This window comes from Castor canadensis, chromosome 6, assembly GCF_047511655.1.
Source record: "Castor canadensis chromosome 6, mCasCan1.hap1v2, whole genome shotgun sequence".
Taxonomy (NCBI): domain Eukaryota; kingdom Metazoa; phylum Chordata; class Mammalia; order Rodentia; family Castoridae; genus Castor; species Castor canadensis.
The window spans coordinates 33,107,482-33,115,891 of NC_133391.1; the positions used below are offsets into that span (position 1 = coordinate 33,107,482).

Consider the following 8,410-nt stretch of genomic DNA (forward strand, 5'->3'; position numbering starts at 1 on the left):
TTTGCTCCTCTACAGTGAGCACTTCAACTACATTCAAGTTTTAGGTTTCCTTCCCTTTCCATATTCCTCCCGTGCACGTTCTCCCCTTAGTGTGTGACCCATGTCAAATAATATTACTGCATTTGTTTTAGGTCTATAATCCGCATATAAGGGAGAACATATGATTTTTTGGCCTTCTGAGCCTGGTTAACGTTGCTTAAGATGTCTCCAGGTCCATCCATTTACTTGCAAATGACAAAATTTCATTCTTCTTTGTGGCTGAATAAAATTCCACTGTGCATAAATACCACTTTTTTAAATCTATTCGTCAGTAGTGGGGCATCTTGGCTGTTCCCATAGCTTGGCTATTGTGAATAGTGCTGCAATAAACAGGGGTGTGCAGGTGCCTCTGGAGTAACATGAGTCACATTCCTTCAGGTATATCCCTAGGAATGGTATTGCCAGATCATTAGCAGGTCTATGTTTAGTTTTTTGAGAAACCTCTATATTGTTTTCCAAAGTGGTTGTGCTAGATTACATTCCCACCTGCAGTGTATGAGGGTTCCTTTTTCCCCACATCCTCACCAACATTTGTTGTTGGTGGTGTTCTTGATGGTAGCTGTTCTAGCAGGAGTGAGGTGGAATCTTTGTATGGCTTTGACTTGCATTTCCTTTATGCCCAGGGATAGTAAGCATTTTTTCATGTGTTTTTTTTTTTTTTTTTGGCCATTTGGATTTCTTCCTTTGAAAAAGTTCTGTTTAGTTCAAGTGCGTATTTCTTTAGTGGTTCATTGATTTGGGGGGAGTTTAGTTTTTGAGCTCCTTGTATATTCTGGTTATCAGTCCTTTGATGTATATCTAGCAAATATTTTCTCTCACTCTGTGGGTGGTCTCTTCAATTTAGAGACTTTTCTTTTGTTATTAATAGCTTTTTAATTTCATGTAGTCCCATTTGTCCATCCTTTCTCTCAGTTGCTGGGCTGCTGGAGCTCTACTGAGGATGTCCTTGCCAAACCTATTGCTTCCAGAGTACTACCTGCTCTTTCTTGTACTAACTGCAAGGTTTCAGGTCTGATATTAAGGTCCTCAATTCACTTTAAGTTGATACTACTACAGAGTGATAGGAAAAGAACACTTGCTTCATTTAGTATGAGTCTTTGCACAATTTTTTCAAAGCACAAGTCACCCTTCCCTTTAATTAGCATATAATTTCTACATATGTTTTTTATTTATATCTGCCAAATACACCTGAAACAGAGATTTTTGACATTTTTACTCCATGTTAAATTTCACATTCAAAGCACAAGAACAGATTTGAATGAATCATAAAATGCATTAAGAAAAGTACTTTATACTGTGGTGTTATGTGCTTGAATATAAAACTTTCTACTAGCTATCTCTGTACCCTTCCTTGTATATAAATCATGGTTTGGAAAATTCACAGAGAGTGCAGTACTGAAATATTTTAATGTGTCACTTATCAGCAGGTGTATATGGACTGCTATACTTGTCATTAGCCAATATTAATTGTTCAAAGGGGTTTCATTGTGATATCCCTTGCAACAGTAATCCACCTTAATCAAATTCATCACGTCTATTACTCTCTCATCTGTCTGTCACTCCTTTAAACAATTTTAATGGGTTTTATTATTCTACTGTCATACACAGATGCATAAAGTACTTATATCATATTCATCATCTATAACTCTTTCCTCACACCCTTCACCTCCCTCCTATGACTTTTCCGCTTCTACTTGACAGAAATCCCTTATTTGTCATTGCTAATTTTCTTTTAGTACTAAGGAATAATCTTTGTGTATTTTGTGTTCATGCAGAATATCATGAAGTTACTTTCAGAAAACCATGCTTGGCTTGGTCTGTCTTATAAGAAAGAGGAAAATTCATGGAAGTGGGAGGATGGCTCATCTCCTTCTCCTGACTTGTGAGTTTCTAGTACATAATTCAATTCCTTATTTTTTTCTCAACGTGTCAATGTCTTTTATTTACAGACCTGAAGGAAGCAGAGATGGTTCCAGAGGACAGAATTTTCATTTTCTGCTTTGGTTATTTCGTATCACATTGTTAGGAATTTTAAAAGTTATGAAGTCATTTATATAGTTCATAATTTGTATAAATATGCCTCTGTAATTAATTGATTATACTTTTTGATAATAGATATATGGGGAATAACCACTGTATATGAATTTGGGGATATCAGAAAGAAGTATAGAATTGTTATTTCTCAGTCAAAGATTTGGGCCTTTTTATGGCTTTAAGGACACATTGTTAAATTGTCCTCTGAAAGCATTGTATTAGATGATGGGCAAACCCCACAATAGCTGTATTTGCCCTAGAATTAAAGTCAGCATATGAGGGAAAACATACGATTTTTTTCTATTCTGAGCCTTGCTAACCTCCCTCAGGATGATGTTCACCTGTTCCATCCATTTACTTGTGAATGATAACATTTCATTCTTCTTCATGGCTGCATAAAATTCCATTATGCATAGATACCACATTTTCTTGATCCATTCGTCAGTGGTGGGACATCTTGGTTGTTTCCATAACTTGGCTATTGTGAATAGTGCCGCAATAAACATGGGTGTGCAGGTACCTCTGGAGTAACCTGTGTCACAGTCTTTTGGGTATATCCCCAAGAGTGGTATTGCTGGATCATATGGCAGATCTATGTTTAGATTTTTAAGAAGCCTCCAAATAGTTTTCCAGAATGGTTGCACCAGCTTGCATTCCCATCAGCAGTATATGAGGGTTCCTTTTCCCCAATATCCTCGACAATAATTTAGATAATTTTATTCTTTTATTATTCTTTTATCATATTCCAAGTTTTCTTAATTGGACATATTAATATTTAATATTGTATTGGGAAGAAAAATTAAAAATATATATGAGATTCATTAACCAACTTGAGAGTGAAGAATATGAAATAAAAATCAAACAATGGAGAATTTAAAAAAGCACAATAGCAAGCCACTTCTCCAATTTTAGTTAATGTTTCAAAGTTTGATATTTTTGATTGCTGACTATTTTTATTTTGTTCTCTTAATTTATGTTCTTTTTATGCTTATTAAGGCTATATTCTTATTACCTTGTAAAGTCATTTGGCCATTTTTCATATTTGTCTTATTTCTTGGTATGAATTTCTTACATATTAAGCATGTTTTGCCCTTTTTTAGTATTTTTTTCTTTTAAGTTTATTTGCTTCTATCATATGAACAAATGTTTAACATTTAAGAAGACTGAAATTGTCTACTGATTTGAAATTTATTTTGGGGTATGAGGGAGAAAGCTGAAGTTTGTGTGCATGCATATGCAGATATAATTCTCTCTTTTATCTTTCTGTCTCTATAGATAATGCAATTTAGCAATCAATTATGAATTTCAACAGTACATTTTGCATTATTCATTTCTTTCATTACTTATGTTCATATTATGTATACCGTATTCACAAATTTAATGTTTAAATAATTTATATTTAAATGTAATTTAAATATTTCACAATATTGCATATTTTCCTGGACTTGCCTATACTCTTGAATCAAATTGTGAGTCTATTCTTACTTTCATGGTAACCATTTCACTTACGGGAATCTTTGTAATCTAGATCTCCAGTTAAGAGCTCAATTTAGCCAGAGTCCTTGTAAAAATCTTATTTGTGGTATTTCTCTAAGTGGTGTATTTTCTACATGGAAACACATATTGTAGCAAAGTGTACTGACATATTATATTGCATTTATATATGCAATTCTAAAATTCATTGTTAGTTTGGGCTGATTTTATATCAAATGTAATATATTTGCAAATAAAATGTACCTCTTTTAACTGCAATTCTCCATGTATCATTGAATGGTTTCTACCAAGCTGATCTGTATTTAAATATATTTTTATACCCCAGGGATATCTCCCATCTTTCATGTTATTGCTGAACTGTTCCATCTAGTCAAGTCTTTTCCTATTTATACAAGTGTACCTGTTCCACTTAGAACTCATCAACACATTTATTACTTATGTGCATTTTATCTTTTTTATAAATATACAAGTTCTTTAAAAAGAGGGAGAGTTCCTTCGCCTCTTTGGGTTTCCCACTGCACCTGGTGTGATGAATCTCACACACTAAGTTCTTAAGCAATGCTGTTTAGTTTGAACATGCTGAGTATGACCAGTGACTTTTATTTTCTGAATTTTTCAGGGGTCTACCAGAGCCAAGTGTGGGATTCAAACTGAAATGTGTGCATCTGAATGCATATTCCATTGGTGCTGATAACTGCACCAAGCCCTTTTCCTGCATCTGTGAGAAAGCTGACTGTGCCATAAACTCAGAAGAAGGTGACTAATAAAAGCTACGAGGCTCCTATCTCTATAATATTCCAGATTCATGATCCACCTGTCTTTATTGATATAATTACCTCATGTAATATTTAAGCATTTTTGTTCATAAATGAAGCTGATAAATGAGTTTGGGATTAAAAGAGGATAGCACAAAAATAGAGAAATTTCAGAACTTTGTGAATTTTGTGAGACTAATTGAGCTAATAAAAATATCACTTGCCATGAATATTTAGACCTCTTGATCCTTTTTTATGTTTCAAAACCTGTTTATTCATTTAGAATAGGAACAGATAGAAACAAATCTTCAAAAACCTACCCCAAGGATAGGAACAGAGTCTTGCTGGTCAGAACACGCTCACTGAGGACAACTACTTATAATCATGAGGCTCCATCCTGGACTGGGGTAATTATCTCTTAGGAACCAGATTACTCTCCTCTTAACAATGTCTCTGGAATCCCTCACAGAACCAGAACTAAAATAAAGATAAACCAGGCTATAGTTTGCTTAGGAGTGTTTAATTAAATACACCTCTCCTCCTCTACCCTAATTCTTCCTCTTTTTAAACGTAAAGCTCACATCCGTACCCCAAGAACAGGCTGGAGTACTTACTTTGCCTCTTTCTGTGGACTGCACATGCCATGAAATAATTCCTTTCTCTGTCCTATTCCACGACTTGTCTCCATTTGGTAGGCTAGAGTGCCCCCTGTTGGGCCTCTGGCTTAGAACTTAAGTTACAAACACACTGTGTCACTTATTCACTCCTGACAAGTATTTTTTGTTTCTCTCTGCTAAAGAAGACACAGAAAGTTTCATTCATTAATAAAATTTAATTCATAAGTCCAATCTACTTCAATCTTTATGTTATTTGACCTATCAACAGCATTTTACTGAATTATTATGCCGTGCTTCTTGCTTTTCTTCCTGTCGCTCTGATCTACAGTTTTAGTCTGCTTTATGGGTTTTTCTCTAATTCCTCTTTAATGTTTCTCAGCTTGAAGGTTTTGTTAGGGAACATTCATGTAATTTTGGATGACATTTGAATGACTGACACAGCTGCAGTAGACAGAACATTGTAAGTTCAAATATCTTTTATTATATTCCCTACATATTTGACATTCTGCAAATTGTTTTACATCTGAGAGTCTATCTCCTAATTCATAAGATTGGGATGGTAATATTGTTTGGAGATTAAATGGAACCACATGTTTGAGGCATTTAGAAAAATACTTCCAAAGGCCACAGGAACTGTATGTGTTAGACGGGTGTTTGCTATTGTTTTAAATGAGGAGAAAAAGTGTAAATTCCTTGTGAACCATAAAGCTCTATATAATATATATTATTTAAAGACATTTGTATTACAAATAATGATGATATAAAGTAGAGATTTTGACGGTTGAAATATAGGATATTCTTACAGAGTTTATCAAACTGCCACATTTGTATTTTAATTTTGAGGTGTGGATATTTTTAGATATGTCATAATTTCTAATCTCTTTTCTCTCTGTAAACAGAGTATATGATCATGCAGATACAATTTTAGTATTTGAGTTTAGTTATTTTTATACTTTTTTTGCCAACTGACTTTACAATGTTGCTGTCATGCCGAAATTTCAAGCACTTTTGCACATTTAGGTCAGTGTTTGTTGAAAATCCATGACTTATTTTTTCCTTTGCTTTTAATTTTCCCATCTCATTTTATTTGTGTCTCAGTGATCTATCTTAAAGCAACACACCAAAATAGTTTAAGATAAACTGCATTCACTTTTTATGATCAATTACATGCACACAAAATGAATTATATTTAGTCAACCGATCCTAATGTATATAAGCGTTCTATTTGCTTTCTTATGGGTGCAGATAGGTCACTGACATCCCTCCTGTTCATCTGTACCACACCCTTATAAAACCTTTGGAGGCATTCTGAGCTGTTCTTCCCACCAATCTATATGTCTCTAGGTTGTCAAGTATTTCTGCATGGTGATGTCATATAAAGTTTGACAGTGATTTCATTTGGTCCACCTTACTTAAAATGTGCAAGAAAATTTTGAAATACTCTGCTGTAGCAAGTTTTATGTTACAAAGATATATTATGTAAACAAATTAGACCTTTGTATAAAATATCTTAATCTTTGTATCTCATTTCAACTCAAGAATGTGCTGACCAATGTATTCTGTATGTATGCTACGAATTCTACAGTGGCTTTGTTGTATATTATTGTAAAGTTATTTCAGTAAATCATGGGGAAAGACAATTCGATTATTACAGTTTAGTTTTCAGTAATTCAAAATATTTCTATGAATTCTAAAAATATTTTTTCTATAGAATTACTAGTGCCCAGCTACAGAATCTACCGGGTAGGTGGCCCCTGGCATACAGTGGTAGTGAAGGCAGTTGGGCCGTTCCATTCTACTCTATTTTAAGAACACGAACAAGCTATCAGACATATCAAAGGAGTCTCTCTGACTAATCAAGTACACTGAATTAGAATATTTAAAGCTATATAAAATTCTCATTTTCAGCCACAATGTAGCCAAGAACAGATTAAAAACTTGAATAAAAAATAAGTGGCAAAAAACAACAGTATTTAACCTCAAATTAAAATGTGAAACAGAAGAAATTACGGTTTTTTCCAGTAAATAATGAAGAGATGGCATTGTACAGGAAGGAGCCCTAAACTGACAGTCAAGACATCAGAGAGTTTCAGGCCAGAAAACTATCAGGGTGACCTTGGGTCTCCCTTCTCTTTTCTGTAGAATAGAAGAATTGCATTCGACACTTTCTGGGGTCTCCTCTAACTTTCACATGTTATGACTAGATTCTTTTTATCTGATCTTTGAAGTAAGTGTTGGTAAGGTGACATGGTTGGGGACATCTTTCTTCTTAGCTCTGACAGTGTTCTTACAATTCTTTGAATACCATGAGAACCTTGTGTCTGTCATTCACTGATGTTAAATACACAGTTGATATCAAACTGTCAACTTTACCAAAAAAGATACTGTGGCTTATGGGTATATTACTGTCTTGTTCTTGTACTGACTGCCCATTGGCCTGAAAATACTCATTGTAAGCCTAAAAATAAATCATTTCTCTTTCCCACTTACTGTTTTTCCTGCTTGTTGTAAGAATCAAATGAAATAATGTATGTGAGAGCACTTTGTGAACTGTAAGCTATCAATGTAAAATATAAAGATGTGCTGTTTCATTAATTAATTATTTGTTTAGGATGAAATTTCCTATGCACTACTATAGCAAGGAAATGCTTAAAAGAGCTGTGTTTTTTTAATTAATCAATAACTGCAAAATTAAAGTATCTTCAAAGCATAAATCTACTTCCTTTTTATATCATTCACTCCTTTTTCCCTCACTTTTTAAAATGAGGGGTACACTATTACTGGAGACACTGAAATACCAGGTTGATTCAGGAAATGAATGTACCAAGCTCTTTTTCATCTCCTTGCTCTCAAAATCCAATTAATATATTATTCTTGGATAGAGGACTTATCAGGCATTAAAGTAATAAGAATGAATACTATACTTGATCTTAGCCAAAAGTCTGAGAAGTGATATTGTGACCGTATTTATCATTCGGTTATCTAACTCTTCTCTTTCTGTACTATCTTCCTTTCTTTTTAACTGACCAGAGGTAGACTTTTTTGTTATAAATGACAGAAAAAGGATTCAACCAACTTGAGCAAAGCAGAGAAACCCTTAAAAATATACTCAGTTGTTACATATAACTGAGGAAAGATTGAACACATTAACTCGAATAAGGTAGAGTATACAGTTTAGGCACCAGAAAAACTGGAGCTTGAACCTAAACCCTACCATACCTGTTGTGTGTTTTTACCTTAGAACAAGATTATTATTTTTTAAAGAAGACTGATTATTTTGTATAATAAGAAACATGGGTAATAACTACTCCTAGGCTATCAATCTCATAGCTTTTTTCATACCATGATTTTCCAATTTAATTTCATTAGAAAACACACTAAATACTTCCAAGTCAATGGATGGAGTACCCTAAAAAATGTGTCTTTTGTAACTATAGACACTTGTGTTAGAATAAATAGAAAGTTAAGAAA

The 8,410-nt window shown here is 33.7% G+C and overlaps 1 non-coding gene across 1 annotated transcript; it reads right to left on the reverse strand.

Moving 5' to 3' along the window:
• Nucleotides 1-7,703: 7,703 nt before the first annotated feature.
• On the reverse strand, nucleotides 7,704-7,893 carry LOC141424364 (U2 spliceosomal RNA). Its single transcript, XR_012449310.1, has one exon. It is a non-coding gene; the product is annotated as a U2 spliceosomal RNA (small nuclear RNA).
• Nucleotides 7,894-8,410: the final 517 nt, after the last annotated feature.